Source organism: Astatotilapia calliptera, chromosome 3 (assembly GCF_900246225.1).
Source record: "Astatotilapia calliptera chromosome 3, fAstCal1.2, whole genome shotgun sequence".
Lineage (NCBI taxonomy): Eukaryota > Metazoa > Chordata > Actinopteri > Cichliformes > Cichlidae > Astatotilapia > Astatotilapia calliptera.
Window position 1 is genome coordinate 46,646,218 of NC_039304.1, and position 18,341 is coordinate 46,664,558.

The 18,341-nt window shown below is 38.5% G+C and overlaps 1 protein-coding gene and 2 long non-coding RNA genes across 4 annotated transcripts in view; 1 reads left to right on the forward strand and 2 right to left on the reverse strand.

Moving 5' to 3' along the window:
- Positions 1–18,341, reverse strand: part of LOC113010622 (neural cell adhesion molecule 2-like) — a 44,946-nt gene that overhangs the window by 17,127 nt on the left and 9,478 nt on the right. The window lies entirely within an intron of this gene.
- LOC113011126 (uncharacterized) lies at positions 821–3,638 on the forward strand. Of its 2 annotated transcripts, XR_003270465.1 has the most exons (4): positions 821–1,143; positions 2,560–2,705; positions 2,802–2,894; positions 3,008–3,638. It is a non-coding gene; the product is annotated as an uncharacterized LOC113011126 (long non-coding RNA). The 2 variants fall into 2 exon arrangements; XR_003270463.1 differs by having other exon boundaries at positions 2,802–3,638.
- On the reverse strand, positions 12,055–13,781 carry LOC113011308 (uncharacterized). The gene is made up of 4 exons (XR_003270514.1): positions 13,757–13,781; positions 13,513–13,608; positions 12,607–12,688; positions 12,055–12,223 (listed from the first exon to the last, which is right to left on the reverse strand). It is a non-coding gene; the product is annotated as an uncharacterized LOC113011308 (long non-coding RNA).

Here is an 18,341-nt window from a genome sequence, read left to right on the forward strand (position 1 = left end):
GTACTGAGTAGCCTGCAGCTGAATAAATATCTGCAGAAAAGAAAAACACAGAAATTACTTCACAACAACAACAACAGTACAGTGAAATAACGTAGCCATGATGGTTATACTGTATGCAGATTAACTAAACATCACCTCTGTCTAAAACGTCAGAGTTAAAGTAAATAAAAAGAGGGGAAACTGCAGTTTAATAGTTTAACTGCAGATTAATGCAAAGTTATGCCACTTTAATATTTTCACATTTTCATAATTGGTGCAAATATGTAAAAAACAAATATGCATAATCTATACATACAAGGTGTTTGTAAAGTGTTTTGTATGTTTGCGTGAGATTCCGTTTCCTAAGTCCTGATTGGTTGGTCAACCATACTGGAGCGAGGAAGTGGGTGTGGTCAGGCCCCGGTGGCCCGTGCCCTACTGGACTGGAGTAAGCTGTTGGACGTCTACAGGTAACAACTAGCTGACAAAGCTTCAGCGACACCCCTTCTGTGTAGTGATGGGCAGATGAAGCCTCATGAAGCATTGAAGCTTTTCATCCAATTGGTTCATCCCAGCGCAAAGCTTCTTGAAGCTTTATTTGCTCTAGCAGGACACCTACTGGACGTAAAAATATTAGTTGGCATGAATTTGAAGAGTGTGGCCTTTTGCACATATTTATGCTGGCAGTATGGAAAATGATTATTTGCGGCAAAGTTCGAACCGCTTCCTGAACCAGTCACGTGGTACAGCCGGGCAGCGAGGCTTCGGACGTCATCATTTTCAGCTCCTCCCATAAATGAAGCAAGCCTCGATACGCGCTTCGCGGAAACGCCCCCTCCATTACTCGACACACGCTCCGAAGCCTCAATACAGAACGTCACATCACCCCTGCTGTGGTCTATCCCCACAGTAGCCTCAGTGAAGCAAAAGCTTACTGCCGTGTTTTTCCCGAGGCAGAGTTGGACTGTGGAATTTTTTATGCTAAATTTGAGTTGGACTAGGTTTTTGCACCACCAGTGCGGAGCTGTTTCCTTCTTTGCACCAAGATTTAACAACGTAGTTTGCAGAACTGCTAGCAGCACTAAAGAAGTGTTGACTGCTGCAAGCTAGCAAGGATGGTGTGCTGTCAAAATACTCAAGCATCTTCTGCTGAGGCTGCAACAGGTTAGTTTAATTGTTTTCTTTGTGTTCACGTGAGCTGACAAATGTACATGCGGTTATTGTTTAAGTAATCCCTCCTGCTTCACTGATTTATTACCACCTGGCTGAATGGGAAGGGTTTTTGTTGTGTGTCTGGGGATGCATCATCTCCTAGCTTAGGTAAACTATTTTGTTAAGCTATTTAGCATTGCTGGCTTAATAGGGGTTTTATTTTCTTGAGTCAACCACCCACATATTATTGTTGTTTTCTTTTGTGGTGTGTAGTTTATTTGTGGTAAATAAATGCCACCATTTTCCACTATTTTCCTATTTTATTCCTTTTACCACCACTTGATTAAATCCATGGCTGCAACATAAAAATTCTAATTTATTGATTAAGATAGACCTTCTAAGTTGCAAACTTAATTTTTTTGGGTTGTGTTGAATTAATAATGTTGGTAATTACATTAAATTAATTTTATATGTAATTTGAAATTCCAATGTTAGTGGGTTCAAAATAAAATTCAAGTTGTAATTACTTAAAGAAATTTAATAGATAACTTATTTTTTTTCCACTGTAACTTCTGATTTCAAATTCCTTCCCCTACCGACTTAACTACCACATGTAGCTAATGCTAGCCATTCTGAACTTTAGCACAGGAGAGGATAAGATTTATAAAGTTTCATTTGACAAAAGTCTTCAGCTAGAGAGTGCAACTGTGGCTAGGAAAAGCATGGTTAAAGCTTTGCTACACAGTGCAATCTAATTTCGATCATAGGCTGATTTTGTTTTTCTTTTTACCAAAATTAGAAGCCTTTAAGCTGTGAACAGTTTTGTCAGAGGGATAACCTAGAGGCTTCTTTTTTCTGTCTGGCTCACCTATTTTATATCTTTATAAAACTTGCATGACCTATATGTAATATTACATTGATTTTGGTTAGTATTGTGATACAGCTTAAAGTAAGTATTGTTCTTGATCTTAAGAGTTGTAGCTATCTTTGTTTTGTTTTTTTGTTTTTGTTTTTTTAAATCAGACTGTGTGAAATATTGTTAAATTCATTCCAATAGCATTATTCTGGCATAGGCTATGTGAATCTACTTAACATTAAGACTTTATGTAAGCAGTTAGTATAGTGTGATAATCTAGGGTCATTAGTGCTTTGTTAAGTTGGGACACAATTTTTACAAAATGGGCTGGGAGTGAACAATGTGTAAATTCGAAACCTCTGCAAAAACAGGGTTGCTAAAACATTAGAGATTACACCACGGTTATGGTGGGGAAGTCTCCCTTGTCTTCACCAAGATTGTTTTTGTTCCCTCAAAACTTGGGGTAGCCTTAGATCACATCTATCCTCTTTAAATAATGTATTAGAGCATTCATTAATGCAGTATAGCTAATAGTCTGCAAGATTTAATTCTTCTGTTTGTGTGGTCTACAGATAAAGGAGGAGTTCAAGAGAATAACCACTGTAAGCCTTGAATGGCTACACTTGACCATTGCACCCCAAAACTGATGGATGTCATTTTATCAAGGGGAGGAGCTAAGGGAGGGAGCATCAGGCAGATCAAGGACATGCTGCTTGAGGTAGGACAACTATTTAGACTTTGGGTAGCTTTGAAATGCACTTTGTTGGCAGTCACCCATGTATTTTATACTCATACTTTATTTTTTCTTAAATAGCACAATACAATTGAAACACGCAGAGAAGTAGCCATCTGCTGCCTTATCACTTTCCTTGGAGAGAAGGACGAGGACCTTTTCATGGAGTTTGGTGTAAGTAATTCAGCATTGTGTGTGTGTGTTCCATTGATCATCTGAATTCATTAAGATTCAGTAAGTATAAAAGTCTAATCTATAATTTACTAACCTATTTTTTTTTTAAATAGGTTAGTGAATTAACCTATTAATTCCTTAACTTAAGGTTGGCCTTAAGTTAACACTGAAGAACTTAAGGCCAACCTTGAAAGGCAGGTGATGAAAACTGCCATCATCAGTGACCGGTACACCCCTAGATCTAACCATAAGACTGCAACCATTGTGGTGGAGGAAACAAAAATCATGGAGGGCCAGAATTTCCCAAGGTGCTGTGTTTTGCTCATGGGCATAATATATGCTCTCAATCTGAGCGAATGCAAGGATCTGAAATATACTTTTGAAATTGTTCAGAAGCTGTTCCTTGACCTTGATGGAACCATCATTATGTTAAAGATGTTGACTCTGTTTCAAAAATTGGTAACGGTTTTGAATCCTGTATGTGTAACATTGATCTTAAAGGTGTTTGCTGCATTGTGTAATAGAAAGATGCAAGATCTTGTTTGTTAGGCATTGAAAGTTAACATTTACTGAACACTTGCATGGAAGTATTACTGTAACAAAATGTTTTCTAAGTAGATTTTTTACCAATTGAACACATTTGTTTCTGTGGTGTTAAATACATAAAGGCATATTCTATAACTTGGCTGTGATGGTATAAATCTAAATTTCTGGTTTATTTTCACTTTTTAAATACAAAGTGTTGAAATGCCTACAGTTAAAAGATAAAGTTTTTTGATAAAAAAAATGTTGAATTAATTCCTTAAAAGCTATTACAATAAAAAAAATAAGAGAAAGCTAAAATGATGATAATAATGATGAAAATCAGCAACTTAATATTTTAAATAATGAACTTTAAAAAATTGTTTTTGTAATTGCTGTAATTAATTACATAACACTTAAAATCATTTTAAATAATGTGGAAAAAGCAATTGGAGGAACATAATTTTTATGAGTAAACAACTTAAAAATATGTTTTTAAGCTACCAAATATTACGTAAATGGTAATTAAAATCACCTTTGATTATGAAGGAAAAGTTAATTCCCCTAACTCAATATAGTTTGTTGGTTCAATCTAATTTCAACATAAGTTATCATAACTCAAAAAGAGTAATGGAAATTGTTGCCTTAATTTTTTTTTTTGTTGAGCTTAAACAATAATTTTTAGAGTGTAAGAGAGATATGAGATTAATAGTTTTAAAGTTTTAAAGATCACGCAATTGGCCAAGCTGCCTCACTCTGAACACACCTATTTGAGAGCGTGTGTGTTTTTGGTATACTGATTGCTGTTAAAGAGACAAGAACCTGGGGTGATCCAATATCATGGCAAACCATGTAATAGTCAGGCTGGTCTACCATGTACATTTCATACTTTGCCTCTTCAAAATGTGAAATGTACACCCATGCAGAAGTTCCAGTAAGTTGCTGTAACAGCAGAGGTAGGAATTTCATTTCAAGCCAGTACAAAAATAATCATGAAAACAGACATAACACATTTACATGTATATACATATTATCCTCCTAACTTAATTGTTTCCAGTTATCAAGGTCCCTACCTGACTTCATCGCTTTAAATAAACCATCTTCCACTGCTGGTAACTTCTGCATGCATGTCCATTTCATGTTTCGAAGAGGCAAAGCGTGAAATGGATACAGTGGACTGGCATGTCTATTTCACATTTAGTCATGATACTGGGTTGCAAAGGCAGCTTGAAAGCGTGGACACAAACACACCAGTTCAAGTCGTTGTGGGGTGCATCGACTTCAGGTGTAGTTAAATTTCTCAGGCGATGGACATGTAAAATTTAACTCTGTCCTGATTATCTGAGTTAATCAAAAAGTTAAAATCTTTATGTAATATTTTTTCAATTTATTTTTATTTTTTTATTATTATTTTAAAAGGTATTGATTGTTTTATAAAGACAAGTTATTTGTTTGGGTATATTATTTAACAGGTTGATTTTTGTACATTTATAATCTGAGTTAAATTTCAATAAAGGTTCAGCCAGTGTGGTTAATATTAAAATTGTTATAAGATCATTGCAAACAACAGAACATTTGTGGTATCTGCTTTACATTGAATCCAACGCTAAAGCTAGTTTGGTCAAAACTGGGGGACCAGGTTTTGGAGACAGTATGGAGCAGTTAGACCACAGATAAAAATACAAAGATGCAACGATTAACATATGTATGTAACCTTTGTAAGTAGCGTTTGCTTTTCAGTCTTCTTTCCTAACACTGCTACTGAGAAACAACAACTGCTGTAACTAGTTGAAGGTGCACGACCACAGATCTATTTTGGTTTTCTGCTTTTCATTTAACCCACCACTCAACCTAGTTCGATCAAAACTGGGGTACCAAGCAGTACAGAGCAGTTAGAGTGCAGCTAAAAAGACTGTGTGAAGATTAACACATGTATGTAACTTTTGTAAATAGCTGAAGCTTTTCATGGTCTTTGCATTTCTCAACACTTCTGCTGAGAAACAACAGCTACCCTAACTAGTTCAAGGTGCACGACCACAGAGCTGACACCTTTTTCAGTGCAAACTGATGCTTCACCACAGGGCAAGTTCTCACGATATGAACTCTGTGCTTGGCCAAACCAGAACAGAGAAGTGTCATCAGCTTCAGACTACAGGAAGGAGCTGCTGTGGTTTTACATGCAGAACATTTTTAGGTAGTTTAAAAAGGACAAACTCCCTTTTGACAAGAAGAAAACTTCAGCAGAGCCAGGCACAGGGAGAGCAGCCATCACCTGTGACTGGTTGGAGTGAGGGGAGGAAGACATTGTTAAGGACACGCTGTAGAGCTAAAGCAGACACATGTGAGCCTAATTTGTTCAGTTGTAGCACTGTGAAAAGTTATAACACACCTGACATCTATATAAAACAGAACTGTGGCTGAGTCGATGTTATTAGTAAAGAAACAGAAACATCAAGAAAAGAGTATGTGGTGGATGTCTTTGTCTGTGTTTTCAGCAGCTCACTCTGAGTTGTTTGTGAGAAAGGTGGATGTCAAAACAATTGAAGCTACGTCAGAGTCCTGACCCATGGGTGCATGAAGGCAAGTCCTTAACCTACTATGATAGAATTTAACAAATATCTGAGGACAGGAATTATAGTAAAGAAATGGACAATAGAAACAATCAGAAAGGGTAAAGGTGAAAAAAAAAAGAACAATGCACATTTGGGCAGGTTTCACAGTTTGGAATATGCGAGTTGTTTATGCTCACTTAGTTGTTCAGGAAAAGTCAGTGATGAGAATTTGCTGAATATCTTTATTTTATGTTCCAAAGAAAGAAATCTGCCTGTATGTTATAGATTGAGTCTAATGTATATAACCTCAGGTCTGCATTTTGCACGACTGACCATCAAATCCTGATTAAAAGGTGGTGGTATTATTTGTAATTTAGCCACAGCTTAAAATTTCTTTCAATTTTTAAATTTCTATTGTCTAATGTCAGACAGACATATCACCACAGACAGGAGAAGAGCAGCTGTACCTCTCATCTGTGATATAATCTCAGGTCTGCATTTTACACGACTGACCATCAAATCCTGATTAAAAGGTGGTGGTATTATTTGTAATTTAGCCACAGCTTAAAATTTTTTATTGTCAGACAGACAGGAGACCAATAAGAGCAGCTGTACCTCTCATCTGTGATCTGGTTTTCTTGTCTTTGATGATGATTCGACCATAACTGATGTCTTCTGTTCTCACTGCTGAGTAGATTACTGCTGCATCACTGTCTGCACAATAAAACACACAAATTGTTGGTCTAACATAAATATGAAACAGTAAAGTCATTTAAACTTTGAGTAAAGCTACATATGTTAAACTGAGTTAAGCTAATTATAAAAGGAAATTATGAATAAAACTATAGTAAGTTTACTTAATGAGAATATGAATTATTTATTTCTAACGCCTGATAGAGAAACACCTGCAGGTGACTTTAAAAACAATCATAAACAGGAAACTGTACGACTGCAGAGGTGTTAGCTTGTGTTAACCACAGACAACAACACCTGCTTCATAATATCCTCATAGAAATCTTTTCATGAGACATAAAATCTCTATGAATATAATCAGAACTTAAAAGTATTTTATAAAATTGGAGCTGAATAAACACAAATAAATAACCAACAAAGGACCTCAAATTACCGTTGTTTTGTTTTTTTGGATGTTGATGAGTTGATATTTTGACATCACTGTACAAGATGTCATCTGTGAGGCCATTTTCCACAGCTTCATCTAGTGAAATTATTAAAATTAAGAAAATATTTACAATCACAACATTTTACAGTGAAGAGTCCAAATAAAAACAAAAAATAAACGGTTTTACATTTTTAATGTGAAATTAAAATTTTAAAAATCATCAAATCATAATAAACATAATAAACATAAATAGCATAACACATGGATTTACATAACCACATATATTGAAAAGTCTGAGTCTCACCTTCAGGTTTCCTTTGAACACATCGTCTCACCAGCAGAACCAGTAACACCAGTAGAACCACAACACAGACTGATCCAACAGATGACAACACAAAGAGTACAGGAGGAGAGAGTGATGGAGGAGAGGTGGATGTAGGTGGAGGTGTGGATGTAGGTGGAGGTGTGGTGGTGTGTTCCCCTAAAATAAAGCAAACACAGTCATTAAGTTGTCGTCACATTGTGAATGTTGAAAGCTGCAGAAACACAGACAGGTGAGTGTGTCACCTGTGACAGTGATCCAGCTGGATGGAGACTCTCCATGACCGCTGATGTCACACTTGTAGAGGCCTTCATCAGACCTGGAAACATGCTGGATGGTCATGTGACCTGTAGGCTGCTTCCTGATGAGGGAGCCATCTTTATAGAAAGCAGCTGGGAGGTTGGAGGGAGTGGTCTTTGTTTTACAGAGCAGAGTGACGTCATCTCCCTCCATCACAGGGAGGACAGGACTCTGCAGGATCACTGATCCACCTCAACACAGAGACAAACTACAGCATTTCATCCATTTACACACAGCTTCATCAACACTAACTCCACACACTCAGCTTACCAGTGACTGTCAGGTTAACCATGTTACTGATGGGACCCTCTCTGGACTCACACCAGTAAACTCCACTGTCATGCTGTTTCGTTATACTGATGTTACAGGAAGAACCAGCACCTTCTCCCCACCCATCTCCACACTGAGTCCTCTGTCGTGTGCTTGTGTTTCTCCTCAGAGTCCATCCAGCAGAGCTGTCGTCCTCCTCACAGCTCAGAGACACAAAGTCTCCTTCAAAGAACTGAGAGCTGCTGGGACTCACAGTCAGACGAGCTGTGAGGGTTAAAATGAAAGACTGATGATCACGTCTTTGAGATCTTTACTGAAAGTTTTAATCCAAATGTGTAAAACCTGTCAGAGTTTATCAGGTTTAAACAGCTCAGCAGTGAGATCAGAACTAAAGAGAAATGACACTCAGGTTGATTTGAGGTGAACATAAAGAACAACTCCACACAAACAGCTGACAAACACACACATTCCTCTCTCCCTGACAAAAGAATAAATAAAAAGTGCCTGAAGCTAAAATACATCTGGTAGAATCAATCCTTCAATTTTCTTTACCAATTTTTAAAATTGGTAAAGAAATAAAAAATCTATCTCAGCTGCTTTAACATGACTACAGGTATTTACAGAGTAACGCAGACGGACTAACATTCACACATACAGCCAGTTCAGAATCACCAGTTAACCAAACATGGCTTTGGACTGTGGGGGAAAACATACAGAGACACTGCAGCTGTGTGACACTTCTACTATTAGATATAATGTATACTCTGTTCATTACCAAATCTCACAACATCTAAAATTTTTTGGTGAAACTTCGTTACTGACATGAAAGTATTGAGACAGTTTTGTCTTTTTGATTCTCCTCTACCCCAGTTTTTATGTAAACACAACACTCACTAATTATCATGCACAGTGACTAAACTTTGACTATACACACAACCGCTACATTTAAATAACACAGTAAAGTCATGTGTCCACTGTCTAGCTGTGTTGATATAATGAGTGAATGATTTGATCTTTTCACTGTTTCCCACTAAGGGAAAAGACTAAGAGTTGAGATGACCTGTTGTTTCAATCTCTATGTTAACAAACTTGAATAAAATTTTGTTTGCTTACTTAAAATGTTTTATATATGTTCATGTTTAAGTTTATTTTTTTAAATGGCAGTTTAAAAGTTTAAGTTTTACTTGCAGTCTTCTCCTCCATCATCAGTTATCAGGAGAGCAGACAGTCAAAGTACAAGAATTCAAACAAACACAGAGATTCTACTTACAGAGCAGACACAGCACAGATGTTTCCTTCATCGTCCTTCTCACTCATTTGAGCTTTTTTTCATTTCTGTCACTGACACCAAGTAATGCCCGCCCTCTTCCTCTGAGCACCAGCTTTCTATTGGTTCAAAGAAAGTGGTGGGGCACTCACTTTTATTTATTACTTTGTTTAAAGATGCGAGTGTTAAAAATAATAAAAAATAAAAAATAAGTATAAGAACATCGTAGTGCCTTATGAATGAAAAAAATACAAATTAAAAATAAACAGTGTCATATTATTTACTTGGCATGAAATGACTAACATGGCTTCTTTTTTATAGGGTATGGAAGAACGTGCCATCAGTGAGACTGTTGAAGACACCACTGTTTGAATTTATCTTCTTAAAGAGCAAACTTCAGCAGATGAACAAGAGTTGTCCTTGCAGGCATCAGGGTGGCGAAGAATTTGGATAATGTAGCATTTGCTGTGATAATGCTATTTGGACTCATGTATGCATTAAACCTTGCCTACCCTGCTGACCTTCGCTACAACGTTGACATTTTCCAGAAGGTTTTCATAAGTCACTTGAATTGGCAACATCAGCCTTTTGGTAATAACATAGATGGACTGGAAAACTGACAGCTTCAAGTTTACATTGAGCTCTCTCTTCACCACAATGGACCGGTACAGCCTCCACATCAATACATATGTCAATGTCACGCTTAGCTCCCCCTTCACACTCAAACTTCACTCAGGGCAGGAACTTGTCCTGGATTGCCCACTTCATGCTTTTACTGCTGAGAATTAAGCCCTTAGATTCTAGGTGCTAATTTTCATTCTTGCTGCTTAACACCACATTAATTAGAGTTAACAAAAGCAAAGCTGATATCCTAAGGCAACTAAAGTGGAGACGCTCCACTTCCTGGCTATGCCTTGATTTCCGTACCATTAAAATTATGAACAGAATTTGTGAAAAAAGGCAGCCATTACAGAGTCCAACATGGACCAGAAGAGAGCAATATGAGCAAATTCACATACACCCTTGGATATTTTTTTTAAGGATGAAGAGCTCCAGTGTTCCACATCCTGGTTGTGGAACACTCTGAGATTCAACTAACAGACAGACATTCCTCTGCAGTACCCCGACATAGACGAAGTTAGGGAGGTGGAAAACTATGTGTTGGACGGCACTCTCTGGTGCCCATCTGCCAATCCACAGGCATCACCCAAGACCTCCACAGAATGTTGCAGAAAGATCAATCAAGACTGCAACAGAACATCCAGAGTTTTAAAGAATTCAGAGCACACCTTGTCCTCCTCACAAGCTCTTCCACCAAGCAGTTGCATAACTAGAACAGTGACCTTAACCCACTGATAAGCACAATCACTGGACACTGCTTCCATAGTCTCAGTACTCAGGGATCAGTCCGCCAGCGTTTCCACCCTTTGCCATGGATGAATGCCCGGCCATGAGGCACTCACCCACCGGTACCCTCCACAGGGCAAGGTAACCCTATCCTGGACAGGGTTAAAAGTTCCCTAGATCTTTCACTCATAGGGGTCTTCAATCACTCTTTGTCTGATCCCTCTCCAAGGGGCAGTCAATTTTACGTAAGAGAACCTAACAAGAGGGAAAACGCCCCCTGACAACATAGCCCGTGGGACATACTGATCCCTCCACTATGATAGAGTTGTGATTCAATGAGGGGCATTTAGAAATATTTCTTAATAATTCCTCTTTTTCTTGTATATTTTCCATTCATGATCAAATAATGAATTGCTGCATGAATGTTTAATAAGGCAGCTATGTTGGGCGAGTAGGTTAATCTTTGATGTCTAGTTTTTCATCTCCCAAGAATGTAATTCAACAGATCTCAGTGGGATCTATACTGAACTTAGGGATAGAATCCAAACATCAATCCTTTCCAAGTAGTTTCAATTCAATACCAATATTAGGGGCAGTGTCAATACTATTGAGCTTGAGCTCTCCTGTAACAGTCATTACTCCAGTAAATTGCAGCAGATTTTAAGTGGTACTTATTGTTTTATAAAGCTTCACTGAGGTGTAACACAAGGGTCTCTGAGCTGGTTCAGGAGATAAGCCTGCCGTGTCCGGTCTGAGTCACATGTTCATCAGTTTGTAGTTCATCTCTAAACTCTTCAGCTCTCTGGCTTCATGTTAAAGCTCTGAGTGTTACACTGTGAATGTTCCCAGATGGAGGAATGATAAATGGACACTCAGTGACTTTCTAGTCCAAGTTAACACAATTAGATTACTTTATTTTTTGTTTAGCAGACAAAAGTTTCAAATGTGAAGTTTGTAGTCAATAATAAAGATAAAGGTAAAGACTCACTTAAGAAGAATGTTCAGGCTGTTATTTGTATTTTAACATTGATAAGTTAATTAACGAAAATAAAATGTTCTGCCATGAAAGCAGCTGCTGGCTGGTTTCAGTGTGATTTAAAACAAAGCTCTTTGCGTTATCATTAACAAACACTAAATCGTTTCTGCTGCTGTGGTCTAATGCTTCTTTTTTTCTTTTTAGCCACAACCAAACCGGAAGAAGTCAAATTTTCCATCTGACATCTTAGTGAGACCCACAAAACCACACGTGGAAAATAAGAAAGAATAAAATTTTATTAAAGCAGAGAAACTAAATTGTTGCTGGGGAAATACAAACGATGGTCTGAGACATATTTTGAATATAAATAACAGGGAACTTACTGTGGCCATAAGAAACATTAACACATTTATATTTTCATTGTTGATTTTGCAGGAAAAACACTTTTAAAACTCCAGTTAAAAATACATATTTGTGATTTTTGAATTGTAATATTCTAAATGAGAAAAAGACAAAGAAAAATAACAGCATGTGGATGTCCTCTGGTCTGAGGTGCTGGGGGGACCAGTTAGAGACCAGCAGCTGGACGTCAGTGGTTGGACTGGTGGACTACTTCAGTGAAGAGTACACGACGCCTGGCTCTGGTTTAATGTCTGAACACAAACACACAATTTTAAGATTTTTTTTGTTGATTGTTACACAAATTTGGAAACTAGGGGGCGGTTGCTTTTTGAGGGACATTAGTTGAAAAGGATTCTGGGAAATGTCAAATGTTCCTGGTGGTTTTTCTACAGTGAATATCTCAACCCCTAAATTATGTCAGGCTGCATAATTAATGCTGAAGCATAAACAAGGGTAACATTAGTCTGTGAACGAAGCCGCAGCAGAGCTGTTGGGACTTGAATCTGTTTTTAGCACGAGGCTTTCAAATTGTATGAAAGTTACAGCTGCAGAGTAGCAGCTTTTAGGAAAGTTGTTCCACTGATCATCAGCTAGCTTGCATCTGTCTACAGTTAAAGATACAGAGTAGCTGTACCTGGGTCTCCTTGGTCTGATGGTTGTTTGTTTCATGACTTCTTCAGTTCTCACAGCTGGAGAAATTGCAGCTAGATCAGCGTCTGCAGAATAAAACACATTAAGGTTACTGAAGATAAAACTGCAACAGTACTGGTTTTTGGTTATTTGTAATGTTCCATTATAAAGGGACTTTGGGATGATTGTTATACACAACAACACCTTTTTACAGACTTATAAATACCTGTGATACACAAAGTGACCACGAAGAACTACTTATGTGATATGAATGTATGCTTTCTTTCAGTGCAGTCTGACACCTTTAACCACAGAGCAAACATGTTCTCACAACATGAACACTCTCATTGGCCAGATCGGAACACACTGCAGTGAGAAGTCTCATCAGCTTCAGGCTACAACTACAGTTAACTAAAATCATCTTCAAGATGAATGTTAAACATGTCAGAATGCTACAGAAACTCCAAAATTAGGTTTTATTGAAATACTTTTTCAAAATATGTCTCCACGATCCTTCGTATTTTAAAATGAGCAGCTCTGTGCTGAAACAGCTGCAGCTGAAGTGTTTCTTTCTATCAGAAACAGGATGCTGGATGACTGCAGAGCTGTTAGCTTCAGTTAACCACAGACCACAAACACACAGTCCAGCTCACAGTTAAATATATTTAAGTTAAACTTAAATATTGTGATTTTAGGTTTTGATCAGGCAAAAATTTTTAAACTTCTGATCATCCCTCTGATTCTACATGTCCTCATAATCAGTCAAAGTCAGCAACAGTCTTCATGACTATAACATAATACACAACTATTCTATTTTCCTTATCTATTTTCACAATGTAAAGCTGCACAAAAGTCCTTCTAGAAGCAAATTTAACATCTCAGTTATGTTGTATATGTTTCAAAGTACTACCTCTGTTTTGTGTGATTGGCTGTTGATAATTTGGTGTTTTGACAAAAGAGTACATGACATGAGTGATGATTTCATCTTCTTCAGTTTCTTCTTGATCTGTTGAAATGATCCAAAATAAACAATAATATAAGTTAAATAGCTAAAAAAAGATCACATTCAAGAAAGTTACTGTGATCATAATTAATGTGAACTTTATTCTAGTAAACAAACTCAGACGTGAAAGATCAGGAAGTCTGAGTCTCACCTTCAGGTTTCCTATAAACACATCGTCTCACCAGCAGAACCAGTAACACCAGTAGAACCACAACACAGACTAATCCAACACATGACAACACAGCGAGAACAGGAGGAGAGAGTGATGGAGGAGAAGTGGATGTAGGTAGAGGTGTGGATGTAGGTGGAGGTGTGGTGGTGTGTTCCCCTAAAATAAAGCAAACACAGTCATTAAGTTGTCGTCACATTGTGAATGTTGAAAGCTGCAGAAACACAGACAGGTGAGTGTGTCACCTGTGACAGTGATCCAGCTGGATGGAGACTCTCCATGACCGCTGATGTCACACTTGTAGAGGCCTTCATCAGACCTGGAAACATGCTGGATGGTCATGTGACCTGTAGGCTGCTTCCTGATGAGGGAGCCATCTTTATAGAAAGCAGCTGGGAGGTTGGAGGGAGTGGTCTTTGTTTTACAGAGCAGAGTGACGTCATCTCCCTCCATCACAGGGAGGACAGGACTCTGCAGGATCACTGATCCACCTCAACACAGAGACAAACTACAGCATTTCATCCATTTACACACAGCTTCATCAACACTAACTCCACACACTCAGCTTACCAGTGACTGTCAGGTTAACCATGTTACTGATGGGACCCTCTCTGGACTCACACCAGTAAACTCCACTGTCATGAGACATCATAGTGATGGTACAGGAAGAACCAGCTGGTTTTCCCCACCCATCTGTTCCACACTGACTCCTCTGTTGTTTGCTTGTGTTTCTCCTCAGAGTCCATCCAGCAGAGCTGTCGTCCTCCTCACAGCTCAGAGACACAAAGTCTCCTTTAAAGAACTGAGAGCTGCTGGGACTCACAGTCAGACGAGCTGTGAGGGTTAAAATGAAAAAAATGATGATCTGTTAGACTTCATTTATTTTATTTCTGAGATTTTACATCTGCAAACATGAAGTCTATCCATCCATCCTCTTCCGCGTATCCAGGGCTGGGTCGCAGAGGCAGCAGCCTAAGCAGAGAAGCCCAGACCTCCCTCTCCCCACCCACCTCCTCCAGCTTATCTTGGGAAACACAAGGTGTCACTGGGCCAGCTGACAGATACAATCTCTTCAGTGTCCTGGGTCTGCCCCGGGCCTCTTCCCTGTGGGACATGCCCAGAACACCTCACCCAGGATGCATCCTTGTCAGTGTGGATGCTTCAAGTGTGGCAACACCTTGAGGTGTTATATTAACATATGAAGCGCATGAAGTTTGCGTTGACAAACATGAACCCAATCAGGTCATATCAGTGAGCATTTCTCAGGTTTAAACTGTGACAGAAGAAGGTTACTGACCTTGGTTTGTTGAGCAGCTCAGCAGTGAGATCAGAACTAAAGAGAAATGACACTCAGGTTGATTTGAGGTGAACATAAAGAACAACTTCCAACAGCACTCTCTGCCAGTTGAGTGTATTTAAAACATTTTTTTCCTTTATAAATGATTAATCCTCACATCAAATATTGACTTAAATTTAATTCAGTTCAATTTTATTTTGTTTAAAATGCCAAATTTTAAAGCTGAAAGTTCTTTGCTGAGAAACCCCTCAAATCAGAGAACTCCCCATGACCGCGCAATTTGGATACACTGGAAGGAAAAAAAAAGCTTAAATAAGGAAAATAGAGAGAACTAAGATAAGATAAGATAAGATAAGATAACCTTTATTAGTCCCACACGTGGGAAATTTGTTTTGTCACAGCAGGAAGTGGACAGTGCAAAAGTTATGACGCAAAAATTAGAATACAATAAGAATAAATACAGTACACAGCTGTACAGAATAGAATAAAATAATATACTATATACAGTAGAATAAAATAGAATAAAAATATACAATAAGATAAAAATAGAATACGAATGCTATATACAACTGAGTAAAAATACAACGATGCCAGAAAAGATTATTGCACTTAGTATTATTGCACATGTGTGGATGTGTGTGTTTGTTCAGTTAAAGTCTTTGTTGTGGAGTCTGACAGCAGTGGGGAGGAAAGACCTGCGAAATCTCTCCGTCCCACACCGTGGGTGCCGCAGTCTCCCACTGAAGGAGCTGCTCAGTGCTGTCACAACTAGGATCTGGGAGTTGTGGAAATGAAGACAAAATAAAGGAAATGGCATAAAACAGATGTTTAATATGTCCCAATTCGGGGGGTGTATCTTCCTGAGGACCCAGACTTTGCGGTCTACATGGACCAGGTCCTTCGAAATGGGACAGCCTAGCCTTTAGATATGCATCACTACTGTCTTGGTGGAGTTTAATGAACTCGGCTGTCTGCTCCTTGCTCACTAAAATATAACAGGACACTGGAGTATATTCTCGAGCATCTCACACTTCTGTTTAAAATGTTTTCTGTTTGACGTTTATTCAGCTGTGTGAAAACTAGAACTTTAATCTCAGCCAAATTACTCGGGAACAAATAAAACACTGAAAAAAGCCAAACAATAACATTTGTAAGTTATCTAAGTAGCTTATATATCATGTTTAACCTGAGTAGTGAAAGACTGCGGGGATGAGAATGATGTGCCGGGAGTCGAGTGTTCTCACCGGCTCTAGTGAGCCTTGACCTCCCAGTCAGCTATCAAGCTGGCGGGTAAAGACGTCTCCGAAAAAGTCAGAGTACTTTTGCAAATATGTGATGTCTTGATAAACCGAGCAGATATTTGAAGTTTACACAGCTGCATTCTTGTCTGAAAATATGTTAAAAGTTTGTTTTGTGACCCAGAAAGAGTGATATTTCAAACTCTTTTGCCTATGCCATTGCCACATTTGAAAAGTATTTTTATATTATTATAAAAATATTATAAATATTATAAATACTACTTCAATTAATAAAGTGTTGAAAAGAGAAATAAGAGTAATATTAAAACTAAGTAGCTGCTGTCATTGTTGGAGACTGGAATTGGCTGGGCTGCTTGAATTCTGGGATAGGCTGGTCCATGAAGTCGGCTGCATTTGAAGCAGCCCTCGAATTTGGACAGCCTTTGTCGCGTCACTGTGACGTAATCGGTCTTCAAATGCGCCCCCCAAAGGATGCAGCCCTGAATTAGGACATGGCAGTAGTCTGTTACAGCCCTTGGCCTTGGAAGAAGGGAGCCAGCCTGCCTTCAAGCAAATTCAAGTGTGGCAACACCCACAGACGATTGGCTGACTGGGAACCTGTGGTTTGCACCTCCAGAAAAAGGGACCAATCAATGGCTGATTTGACACACCCGTGTCTTTACAATGCAATGAAGAGCATTGATTCAGGCGCTGCTGTTTAGAACTGAGTGTGCAGTATGTGAGTCTCTGCAGTCTTCTCTCTGTGAGCCTAAATTGTGATATTCTCTTGAGTAATGTTAGTTGTGTTACAACCTGTGAGGCTAGTTTTGATTTCTACAGGCTTTAAGCAAGCAAGTTGTTTTTGCATTGGTTATTTATTTGTAGTAGATGCCTGTATCATTCTTTAGTGTTTTGTAACAAAACTTTTTAACTCCTTTGATTCCCTACCAGAGCTGGGTCATAACATAGACAAATCAATGTTTCAATAAAGTTTGATCAACAAAACACCAAAAGGTGTGTGAAGCTGCTGTTGGAAGTATCATAATCATCATCATCATCATCCATACCTTCCCCAGTTAACCAAACATGTCTCATGTGTATATTTAACCCCTGATTTTTAATCAGTCCCTATCCTGATCTGCTTCATGCTGTGTGCTCTCCTGTCTATCAGTTAATCCATGTTTGTTTGTTTTTTTTTCAGTCAGTCTGCCTTATATTTTGTTTAAATTTGACAGTTTCCACCTAATAAAGCTGGATGATCTGATATCCTCGTGTTGGTGTTGTTCCCAGACCATCATGAAAATGTTGTTCCAGGTTCAACATTGCAAGTGACCAATCACATTGTTGTGACGTTATTCCTTTGCGCGCCAAGCCATTCGTGCATTTATGAAATTCCAATGTTGCAAGGACAATATCAATTCTGCTTACTGTTTATTAAAGGGTTACGGTTAGGGTTAGGGTCAGGGTCTGTTGATCGGCGGACAGAGGCGGTTTCACGCAGCTTAAGTACAGTTTTTTGTTTTACGCCGGTTTTTCCCGAAGTCGCAAAAGTATGACGTCACAACATTCTGATTGGTCACTTGCAATGTTGATCCTGGAACAACATTTAGTATGATGATCTGGGAACAACACCAACACGAGGATATCAGATCAACCAATAAAGCTGTGTCTTCAGTCAGTCTGCTGAGTCCACGCTCTGCATGCATCACACAGTCACTAACCACAGCACTTCTCTGACACCTTTTAGGTCTAATTTTAAAATTTTAAAAATGTTTTTATACTGTCTTGGAGGAACTTTTACCTTGGTTATAATGTTTACAGCAAGTATACAAAGGATATCCTCTATAGTGTTTCCTCGACTCCTGAGCAAAGATAAAGAGTCAGTTCAGACCTGCAGTTGGTCCTCGTGGTGTTTGAACTTGAATTCAGCCTGATTTGTTTTTCATGTCTTCTCCTCCATCATCAGTTATCAGGAGAGCAGACAGTCAAAGTACAAGAATTCAAACAAACACAGAGATTCTACTTACAGAGC